General features: G+C 42.5%; 1 protein-coding gene across 18 annotated transcripts in view; it reads right to left on the reverse strand.

Annotated features, from left to right (window-relative positions):
- TTLL10 (tubulin tyrosine ligase like 10) overlaps window positions 1-12,410 on the reverse strand; it is a 307,814-nt gene that overhangs the window by 236,122 nt on the left and 59,282 nt on the right. The window lies entirely within an intron of this gene.

Here is a 12,410-nt window from a genome sequence, read left to right on the forward strand (position 1 = left end):
TTGAAAGAGGGGGTGGGGGCTGAAAGGAAAGAGAAATTTGGATGTAGGGACAACCAATATGAGCCCTGACCTTTTTACAGTCTGGGGTACTGATGGTCAGACATTAAGAAAAAAACACAGGACTGCTTCTACGGCCAAAGCAAGTCAAGCAAAACTGATTGATACATGGGGGTAACTTGCACAGCGTGGCAGATACCAGCATAGGAAGCTTGCTGGGCAGACTGGATGGACCATAGGTCCTTTTCTGCCGTCATTTCTATGTTTCTATGTAACTTGCACGGCGTGGCAGATACCAGCATAGGAAGCTTGCTGGGCAGACTGAATGGACCATAGGTCCTTTTCTGCCGTCATTTCTATGTTTCTATGTAACTTGCACGGCGTGGCAGATACCAGCATAGGAAGCTTGCTGGGCAGACTGAATGGACCATAGGTCCTTTTCTGCCGTCATTTCTATGTTTCTATGTAACTTGCACGGCGCGGCAGATACCACCATGGGAAGCTTGCTGGGCAGACTGAATGGACCATAGGTCCTTTTCTGCCGTCATTTCTATGTTTCTATGTAACTTGCACGGCGTGGCAGATACCACCATGGGAAGCTTGCTGGGCAGACTGAATGGACCATAGGTCCTTTTCTACTGTCATTTCTATTTTTCTATGTAACTTGCATGGCACGGCAGATACCACCATGGGAAGCTTGCTGGGCAGACTGAATGGACCATAGGTCCTTTTCTGCCGTCATTTCTATGTTTCTATGTAACTTGCACGGCGTGGCAGATACCACCATGGGAAGCTTGCAGGGCAGACTGAATGGACCATAGGTCCTTTTCTGCCGTCATTTCTATGTTTCTATGTACAGAGCATGCCTGTGCCTCCCTACCACAAAACAGTGCCAACCTCAGGGCCTGCTGGCACTTTCTCAGCAGTGCTCTGGCAGGGCAGAAGTGGCTCCTGCCCCATGTAGATGACTGAGAGTAAGCTGGGGGGAGTTCTGCTGAGTAGGGGGGATGAATATGGTTTAGCAAGAAGCTAGATGGGGACAGAGAAGGTAAGGGGTCAGACAGACCTGCACACCAAGTATATTCCTTTTCATGGAAAAGGTGGTGGATGCCTAGAATGCCCTCCCAGAAGAGGTGGTGAAAATAAATGAATGCATAAGGGTTCAGGATAAACACAGAGGATGGAAATGAAGAACGGAGCTAACCTGTGGCAACTTCTGATGAATTATTTTTGCATGGGGGTAACCTGCACAGAGCAGCAGTTACAACCAGCCGGGCTCCATCTAGACAAATGATTTAGCTATCTGGCTGCTACATTCCACAAAGTTTCATCAAGTTTACTCATGATGGGGGTAATGGAGGGGCAGTCTGCTCGCGTATCTTTACAGCCAGAGCAGGCCCTCTGGGCACCGCAAGAAAGAAGGAAGAAAGTTGGGGGGAGATCTGGCCAATTGTGCAACTCTTAAGCATGCATCAAAGAAGCAACCAAGACAGTTATCCCTGATAAATATAAAACTGCCGCCCATGCGGGCAAGCTTGTACACTTTTTTCTCCACAGCAAACATACTGACCCCAATGTAGGTCAGGCTCATTCTAAACTTTCCCAAAATATTCTGCCAGCCTTAGACTATTCACGCTGTATGTAGTGCACTTTTTCCCAGGTGTATACCTGTTTTTACCTGATAAGTCTCTTTCTACGCTCGCCGAACTGTTGCACATTTAACTGTTGAAGTTGCTCATTTGACACTCGCTTAAATGTCGCACGCTCAAGTGACTGGCAACAGATCTGGCCATCACCTGCTTTTTCAGCTGAGATAGGGCCTCATTATCTTTATGGTAACCTGCACAGAGCGGCAGTTACAACCCTAAAATCCTTGTTAGGCAAACTGAATGAGCCATTTTGGTCTTTGGCTGCTGTCCTTTACTGTACTATATTAAAAACTTAAACTGCTTGGGCTATGCTATGTTTTTCCTATGAAAAATGGCCAGAATTTCATGAAAACTGCCTCCTCCTTCTCACCTGGAGCAGTAACGCCCCCCACTGGAATCCAGACAATTACTTTCTTGATGGGTTTTGAACCCAGAGCCTTAAGGGGGGAATTTTCAAAGGAGTTATGGTTGTAAAGTGGCATATATCTTAGCAATTTTCAAAAGCCCACTTATGCACGTAAACAATTTTGAAAATTAGCTCCTTAGTGTTACTAACCCAGCTCCCAACCCTTGCGCCAGCAAGATTTCCTGGCAAGAACTACTGGTGGCTCAGGGCTGAGAGTGAATCGACACAAACCATACGACTACAGGTTCAAATCCACCCTCTGTTTAATTCTGTCTAAGACCTGTCTCATCTCAGTATTTAAATGTCCTATCTCAGGTACTGACGTCAGCTTCTCACTGCTCCTCCTGTGCTGCTCTGAAGATATCTCCATGTGGTTATTTGCTCAGAAGCAACTCTTTACACTCGCCGGCTTTCTCCAGACTGAAGGGAGGCTGATCTGTCTTAGTCCCACAAAGCCATGCTAGGAGGTTTCTGATCTTCTGTAGACTTGGGGCCCTGAAGAGACTGCAGATGTCAGCTAACCTCAGCGGAGGTGGAAATGCTGCAAGTTGTCAGGAATTAATAGTATTGTTTGCATGAGGTGACTGAAAGAGCTGAGTCCAGCCCAGGTCTAATGCCACGTCTTCGTCTTCTCTCAGGCTCGATTCTTTCCAGTGCACCCATTCCCTCTCTTCTTTCCTAATCTGGCAGTCTAGGAAAAGTAATCCATGCTAGGGGTGTGTAATGTATTCACAGCGGCTCAGGTCAGGGTTAGACTTGAGTGATCCATGAAGCTGGCTGCCTGCTTTAAAGCTAAGGAACATAAAAAGGTTATTTGTCTGTAAATGATGATGCAGCTTGAATTGCTCGCTATGTAGCCCACCTCAATTGCTATCACGCTTCTTAGAGGCGCCCGCCCTGCTGCCCTCCCATCCTAGTCTCTGTTTTGCTTTTTTTGTTTGAAGTACAGAGTCCTGATTTCTTGCAGTTCGTTCCTAAATACGCTTAATCCAGCTAAGCATTCTCTTCTAGCACATACCTACCATATTCCCCTCCCTGCCCTCCAGTGAACCCCACCCACCCCATGGCTGCTATCTTACACAGACTCCTACCAGCACTCATTCCTTGCACGTTCAGTCAGGTAAAGTTGCCTGTTTCCTCAGTTAATCTCACCTATAGCCCACCCGCTTTAATTCTTTAATGATATGGAAAGGAATACGACGAGTGAGATCAGGGGCGGATTCCCGATGACGACCGGCCCGGGGATTCGCCACCCAGGCCGGTCCAGGAGATACCATGTGATCTGCCGAACGCGGCTCTGTCACGGCCGCGCTCGGCAGACCACGTGACTAGAGTGACCGGCCCACCGGGGGATGCCCGATCCCCCGATAGGCCAATCCGTCCCTGAGTGAGATTATCAAACTTGCAGATAATACATAATTATTCAGAGTAGTTAAATCACAAGCAGACTGTGATTAATTGCAGGAGGACTTGCAAGGCTGAAAGATTGGGCATCCAAATGGCAGATGAAATTTAATGTGGATAAGTGCAAGGTGATGCATATAGGGAAAAATAACCCTTGCTGTAGTTACACGATGTTGGGTTCCATATTAGGTGCTACAACCCAAGAAAGAGATCTAGGGGTCATAGTGGATAACACATTGAAATCGTGGGGTCAGTGTGCTGTGGCAGTCAAAAAGCAAACAGAATGTTGGGAATTATTAGGAAGGGAATGGTGAATAAAACGATGGCTGCAGATGGGTTTAAAAAAGGTTTGGATAAGTTCTTGGAGGAGAAGTCCATTAACGGTTATTAATCAAGTTTACTTAGGGAATAGCCACTGCTATTAATTGCATCAGTAGCATGGGATCTTCTTGGTGTTTGGGTAATTGCCAGGTACTTGTGACTTGGATTGGCTTCCATTGGAAACAGGATGCTGGGCTTGATGGACCCTGGTCTGACACAGTATGGCATTATCTTATGTTCTTATGTTAATATATTGAAATCGTCGGCTCAGTGTGCTGTGGCAATCAAAAAAGCAAACAGAATGTTAGGAATTATTAGGAAGGGAATGGTGAATAAAACGGAAAATGTCATAATGCCTCTGTATCGCTCCATGGTGAGACCGCACCTTGAATACTGAGTACAATTCCGGTCGCCGCATCTCAAAAAAGATATAGTTGCACTGGAGAAAGTGCAGAGAAGGGTGACCCAAATGATAAGGGGCATAGAACAGCTGCCCCTTGAGGTAAGGCTAAGGAAGTTAGGGCTGTTCAGTTTGGAGAAGAGACGACTGAGGGGGGATATGACAGTGGTCTACAAAATCATGAAAGGACTTGAACAAGTTAATGTAAATCGGTTATTTACTCTCTCAGAATAGAAAGACCAGGGGGCACTCCATGTAGTTAGCAAGTAGCTCATTTAAAACAAATCAAATAAAATTCTTTTTCACTCAGCGCATAGTTAAGCTCTGGAATTCATTGCCAGAGGATGTGGTTAGAGCAGTTAATGTAACTGGGTATAAAAAAGGTTTTGGAAGTTCCTAGAGGAAAAATCCATAAACTGATATTAATTAATAAGCAATAGTAGCTCATGATTTATTTAATGTCTGGGTACTTGCCAGGTACTTGTGACTTGAAAATGCCACAGTTGGACACAGAATGCTGTGCTTGATGGACCCTTGGTCTGACTCAGTATGGCAATTCTTATGTTCCCAATCATGTCCTCACTGTTTCACCTTAAAGCTTCTTATCTCTGTTTGTCTGCCTGTCTTGACTATATTGTAAGCTTCAAGGAGTATGGACTGTCTGTTTTGTGGCTGTGTACAGATGGCATGCATCGTACACCTCAGGATGATAGTAGTAATGTTAGCTGAAGGACTGGAGTTTGGGGATATAGTTTTGTGTACTTTGAGGCTATTCATAGAGAGCTCAGCTTCCTTCATCAGGTCGGTGCAAGTGAGCTCAGGATTGTAATGACATCACAGTATACAAAACATTTTCAGGTGTCTTCAGACATCTTCACTCCTAGTCCAATTGGCACGGAGCTCATCCAGCACGTTTTCATTATGAACCAGAGTAGGAGAAGAATTGAAAGAATGCCTGTTTGCTAAGAGACAAAACCACTGGTGATTTTCTTAAAAAAAATATTAAAAAAAAAAAAGGTATAAGTCGGGGCCAACTTGGTGGTGGGGGAAGAGGCCATGTGGGAGCTGCCACTGATGTAATGATGCTCTGTACCTAGGGTGGGAAAGTGCTGCAATCTGTCACATATACAGTGGCTGGGAGGGGGGAGGGGAGAAAGGGCAGAGACAGTCTCCCTCTCTCCCCCTCCAGTCTTTCTCTCCTCTTCAAACGGCCCACACAATCTCTCTTTCTCTCTCTCCCCTCAACCTGACCCCAAAGTTCATTTCTTTTCTTCTTGTCTCGCATTTAATTCCTCACTAGTACATCCAGACAGGGGAATGATGAAAAGCGGGAATATTAACAGCATTTTAAAAGTAGAAAATAAATATGCATTTATTTGTTTAAATAAGCTTCCATCTGAAATAAAAATAGAAGAGAACTGGTAGATACTTCTGAGAGAACCGTAGGTCTGAATGTTTTCCAAAGCATGAAAGGTCGTCAGAAGTAAGACTGGATCTTCTCTTTAAGGCTATTCTCAGCAAATTGTGCACTGAGTGCATTGTGGCTACCAGTGAGAGAAATGATTAAGGAAGGAATAGAATGGACAGAGCCCAGAGGATGTGAAATGAGGCCAGAGTGCAAACATGAAACATATAAACAGAAGTTTAACGTCTGAACTAGGATTGGACTCGATCATACTTCTAACAGTCTTTGGTAAACAATGCTGTTCTATTTCTCTGTTCTTCCTTTGGGATGCAGAGCACAGGATAAAACTAAACAAATCATAGTGCGGTTGTCCAAGCCTGTCAGCAGGTGTGCCTTCTGGTGCTAGTCAGGGATTGCAGGGGAACAGCTTTCATTTCATAAATAATATGCCTGCAGGTCAATTTTCTGGTAACTCCTGTTTAGGTTTTTTTGGGGGAATTTGATCACCTGATATGATGCGACTGTCTCAGAGGAGGCCTTCTAATTGGTGTCTAATTAATGCCTTTGATCTCACTGCTTCAGTGAAGAGAGCTCTATGCCTTAGGGGTATTGCCGGAGCTGCTTTACTTACAGCTTTCTCAGCTGACTGAAATTGTAGGCACTGTTCTCACTGGATATCTGGATGTGAACCTACATTATGAGTCAATTGACCTCACTCATTTTTTTTTCAAGTATTGTACTGAGAAAATACTTTGTGGTAGGTCGAATAATGATAGATAACTATTTATTTTATTGAAAACAATTGTTTATTGGCATGAAAAAAAAGTAAAGCACAAAGGCACAGTACACAATTTTTCCTTTTTCACAAAATGCTTAAAATACAGTAGCCAATAATAAGTAATATCTATACAGAACCTCATTACACCCAGACAGATATCTGTTTTAAGCAAAGCGCTGAAAATCTAAAACACAGTACTCAAGGTACGGTCACCCCATGGACATTATGATATTCTCCGTTTTCTCTCTTCCTTTCCAAATCATCCCTAACATTCTCTTTGCCTTTTTGAGCTTTGCCACCACACACTGAGCCGAGGTCCTTTTCCTGGGTGGTGACTCCTAACAGAGAACCCAGCATCGTATACCTGGGAGTATTTTTCCCTAAATGCATTACTTTACGCTTGTCCGCATTAAGTTAAGCAACTAGTTCACAGTTGTTTTTTAAATTACATATGTTATGTATTATTAAACTGCTTCTAAATGCCTCAGATTTTTGTCCAGTCCCTTGCAAGCTATTCAAAACTCCACAGTTCATCTGATTTCTGGAACGTCTTTACATGTTCATCTCTCTCCGATCCTAGCTCTGTTGCACTGGCTACCAATAAATATACTGGTGTATAAGATTCAAAATCCTCACTTTAGTTTTCAAATCTCTTCATGGTCTTGCTTCTAGTAGCTTACCAAAGTCCACTATTTGTTGTCCCAGTCGCTCTCTACAATCTACCTTTAAGGTCTTACTTGTCATTCCCGGTTTCAGAAATATACATCTCACCAAGCCTCCTGACCCTTTGTTCAGTGTTGTGGACTTTCAGCTGAGGAAAGAACTTCCTGCATTCCTTAAGGCAGAGAAGGACCTCCCAAGTTTCAGGAAACTTCTAAAACTCATTTGTTTTGCCATGCGTTTCCTGGTTCAGCTTTGGCTGGTCAGTTGGGGAAAGGCTATTTTAATTTTTTTATTGTCTTTTATTTTGTTGTTATATATAATGTATTGATTTTTGTTTTCTTATTTGTATGTTTATTGTAACCCGCTGAGCTCTGTGGATCAGCGGGCTATACAGTTTATAAATAAATAAATTGTATCTGCCATTTAGAAGCCCTGTCTCCTAATCTCACAAGGTCCTTCTGCAGTTCTTCACAATTCACTTTGTTTTAATGAATCAAAACAATTTTGTGGTCAACTTACTCATCATTCCTTTCTTCAGATTTTTTTTTTTAACTGAAACATTTTATTAGGTGTGTACAAATACAGTCAAATGTGCTCAATGAAACATGTGAACACCCGGGTTTTACAAAAAAATCATCCTCACCCCCCCTGCCCTCAAGCACATCATGTTACTACAATAATTTCCATGACCGTACCACACATGAAAAGGCTAACTCCAAGCTTCGAGAACATATATTGTCAATAACTTAAATTTGCAACAGAGACATTGTCATCCCTAGACAAAGGAATCCAAGCAGAAAAGCATCTAATCTAACTCGATAAATGAGCCCTGACCGACGTGCCGCAAATGCACAGTAGAGAGCAGATCTGCGGCACAGAGAGCTCAGGCTGACGCGTTCTGTTTTTCCCTTCTGTGGCCGGAAATGACACCGCCGGCGCGCGCATCCCTACCGTTCGACCCACGCTACAGTAAACAGAAAGGCCGGAAAAAAACCCAAACGCTGCGAGGACAGGGAACCGTGCAAGGAAGTAAGTGCCTGTGCTGCTTTAGTCCCCGCCCCCCGCGCGCGTGCCCCCGGGTGGTAGAATCACTCCTGCGGGCGCCACACATTCAGACTGCCGCATTCTGTATAACAGAATACAAGGGAGTTGAGGAGGGCTGAAGAAGAAAGGAGTTGTGGATTAGGTCAGAGGGGAAAGAAAGGGAAGATGAGAGTAGATGGAAGGACAAGCAAAGAAGATACGAGTGAGTAAGTAGGAAGGGTAAGAAGTTGTGCTGAAGAGAAAAGAAGGAAGAGAAGGAGGGCTGAGGGAGAGGGAAGGGGTTGTGGATGAGGTGAGAGGGGAAGGAAAGGGAAGATGAGAGGGGATGGAAGGAAAAGGGAAGAGGATATAAGTGAGGTTATCAAATTTGCGGATGATACAAAATTATTCAGAGTAGTTAAATCACAAGCAAATTGTGATACATTACAGGAGGACCTTGTGAGACTGGAAAATTGGGCATCCAAATGGCAGATGAAATTTAATGTGGACAAGTGCAAGGTGCTGCATATAGAGAAAAATAACCCAAGCTGTAGTTACACAATGTTAGGTTCCATATTAGGAGCTACCACCCAGGAAAAAGATCTAGGCATCATAGTGGATAATACTTTAAAATCGTCGGCTCAGTGTGCCGCAGCAGTCAAAAAAGCAAACAGAATTTTAGGAATTATTAGGAAGGGAATGGTGAATAAAACAGAAAATGTCATAATGCCTCTGTATCACTCCATGGTGAGACCGCACCTTGAATACTGTGTACAATTCTGGTCGCCGCATCTCAAAAAAGATATAATTGCAATGGAGAAGGTACAGAGAAGGGCTACCAAAATGATAAAGGGGATGGAACAGCTCCCCTATGAGGAAAGGCTGAAGAGGTTAGGGCTGTTCAGCTTGGAGAAGAGACGGCTGAGGGGGGATATGATAGAGGTCTTTAAGATTATGAGAGGTCTTGAACGAGTAGATGTGAATCAGTTATTTACACTTTCGAATAATAGAAGGACTAGGGAGCATTCCATGAAGTTAGCAAGTAAGCACATTTAAGACTAAATCGGAGAAAATTCTTTTTCACTCAACGCACAATAAAGCTCTGGAATTTGTTGCCAGAGGATGTGGTTACAGCAGTTAGTGTAGCTGGGTTCAAAAAAGGTTTGGATAAGTTCTTGAGGAGAAGTCCATTAACTGCTATTAATCAATTTACTTAGGGAATAGCCACTGCTATTAATTGCATCAGTAGCATGGGATCTTCTTAGTGTTTGGGTAATTGCCAGGTACTTGTGGCCTGGTTTGGCCTCTGTTGGAAACAGGATGCTGGGCTTGATGGACCCTTGGTCTGAACCAGCATGGCAATTTCTTATGTTCTTATGTAAGTGGGAAGGGTAAGAAGTTGTGGAGAAGAAAGCGGTTCTGACAGATGGAATCTCGCCCGTTTTAACAGGCCTAACAGCTTGTCAATACCTAAACAGATATCTACTCAAGGAAACATTAATTTAGGAGAGTGCCAGTCTGGTAGATTAAAATCTGTGTGATCTGAAATGGAAAAAATGAGTTTGAGATTGGCACCAAGTATCATAGGGAGCCCAAATTTTATGGAAGAGAGGAACCCGCTTGTGCCAAAGAGCTGTAAGATACGCAAATCTGCAATGGTTATTTAGACGACTTAATACTCTTTGTAATGAAGGAACCTCAGCTTTTTTCCAAAACTGTGCCACTTCACATCTAGCAGCTAAGAAAATTTGTTGATATAGCCTTTGTTATGGAATTGAGAGGTCCTCAACAGGCTTCCCTAGCAGGACGTGACAAGCGCGTTATAGATATTAAGCACTCCCAAAAGGGACGATGCCCACTCAATGATTTGACTTCAGAACACTACCATAAACTTACAGCTCCATCAAATGTGCAGGTAAATACCCTCCTCGCCACAACTTTGTCCACACAGAGCGGATGCTGAGGGTTATAAACGATGCAGTCTGGAAGGTGTTAAATGCCAGTGGAATAGTACCTTATAGCAGTTTTCCTGAAGCTGGGCGGAAATACAGCATCCACTTGCGGCAGAGAAAATGGAATCCCAGTCTTCATTATCCAATTGTATCCCCAAATCAGCTTCCCAAGATTGAATATATAAGGGTTTGGGTAAAAGAGAGCCAGAAAGCACACTGTAAATCTTAAGAGATCCCCTCTTCAGAGAATAAGCCTGGGATTCAAATAAGGATCGTCCTTCCTGGACGGCTATTATCTTCTGCAGAGTCAAAATAAAATGCCATAATTGGGCATATTCTAAATTGTTTAATCTCTCTACTTGATATGTCGCTAATACATCAGTATGCGACAGCACTTCGCCTCTGCTGAGGAAATGTTCAAAACATAGCACTCCACCCTTTATCCAGGACATAAAGGCTCTGGGATGCAGTCCAGGCCGGAAGGTTGTATTATGGAAAAAAGTGAGAGAGATAAAAATACGGACTGGAACCTACCAATTTTGATTTCCATTGAAACCAAACCTTTAGTGTAGTATGGAGTGCAAAGGAAATACTATTAGGAGGAGGCCACATTGATTGTGGCTGCCAAGGCAACGTTGCGAGAGGCATCGCCCCCCACAAGGGTCTGCTCGAGTATAACCCAAGGTTTAGGACAGTTCATTCTAAGGAAATCTACAAGAGCACAGAGTTGAGATGCCACGTAGTACCATTGCAAGTTAGGTACTCCCATGCCTCCCTGCTTCTTGGGTTTATAAAGCGTTAACTTAGAAACCCTAGGTGGGCGCCACTACCAGATAAAGGAGAAAATCTTCATGCAGCAGAAAGGTAAATGAGTAATGTTAGGAACTTCAGGAGAACATTCATTTTGACTATTGCAATGCGCCCTAACCAGGAAAAATGTTCCCTGTCCCATCTAGCCATATCTCTATCTAGCCTTTGTAAGAGAGGCCCAAAATTTAAGGAGGAGAGATCTCCACTTTAGTCCCAATGTGTACCCCTAGATATTTAAGATAATTTTTATCCCACTTAAATGGGAAGGTCTGGTGGATGATTTTGGCTATGGGTGGACCTGAGTTAACATTCAAAATTTCTGATTTTTCAAGGTTGACTTTAAATCATTAAATGTCCAGTTTAAAATGTATGTGGACGATACTCAATTTTTTGTACCATTTAACAATTCTTGGTCGATACACTAGCAACAGTTACTCTATATTTCAATACTATCAATACATGGCTAATGCACAATCGTCTAAAATTGAACACTTCAAAAACGGAATTGGTTCATCTCACCTCTATTTCTGACTCTGCTATTGGCCCCCATCTCAACTGCTCCTTAATGGAGTTTCAGTGCCTATAACTAACCATGCCACAAATTTAGGCGTTATTATCAATTCAGATTTATCCATGATACAACATATATCATCCATTACAAAAAGGTCATTCTTTAAAATTAATGTACTAAAAAGACTTCATCCGTTGCTCTTTCCTCAAGATTTCAGAACGGTCCTTCAAGCCTTAATCTTCTCAGGATTGGATTACTGTAACACTCTCTTTCTAGATTTATCAGATTCTAATTTGCATTCACTTCAATTAATTCAGAACTCAGCTGCACTTATATTGACAGGTACATCCATTCGAAACCATATATCACTTGTACTTCAATCTCTACACTGGCTGCCTATCAGATCAAGAATACACTATAAAATTCTAACTATGATTCATGCGTTAATACATAATCCTTCCACTACTTGGCTATGTTCTACCCTTCGCATCTATCAACCTGCTAGGCATCTAAGGTCACTATCAAGAAATCTACTGGAAATCCCCTCAACAAAATCAGTTAGACTACATTATACAAGAAAGCGCACTTTTTCAGTGGCAGGCCCACTCATCTGGAACTCTATACCCGACACACTTCGCCAAATATCCAATAGAAAGCAATTCAAAAAAGAACTTAAAACATATCTTTTTCAGCTAGCCTATAATATTTCAGAAACTTGACAAACATTACATCAGTCTGGAGGTCATTTGTAGCACTATAAGACACACGCTCTCCTTTTCTTGTTATGTAAGATGTAATATTTTACTTTTTATTTATTTTGATTTATATTAATGAAATTTTTGTAATTTTTTATTCTTTATTTATTTTTATTGATTTCCTATTTAAGTTTTACACTTGTGAACTGTTTTGACCAAGTAATTGTAAAAGCGGTATATAAACACTTTTAAATAAATCCTGAGACAGCACTAAGTTATTTTAATTTGGCCGAAACTGCAGTCAGTGAAAGTTCAGGATAAGGGTAAATAAAATGTCGTCAGCGAATAGTGACAATTTAAAACGTGAGTCCCCTAACCTCACCCCCCCTAATGGCC

Source organism: Rhinatrema bivittatum, chromosome 15 (genome assembly GCF_901001135.1).
Source record: "Rhinatrema bivittatum chromosome 15, aRhiBiv1.1, whole genome shotgun sequence".
Lineage (NCBI taxonomy): Eukaryota > Metazoa > Chordata > Amphibia > Gymnophiona > Rhinatrematidae > Rhinatrema > Rhinatrema bivittatum.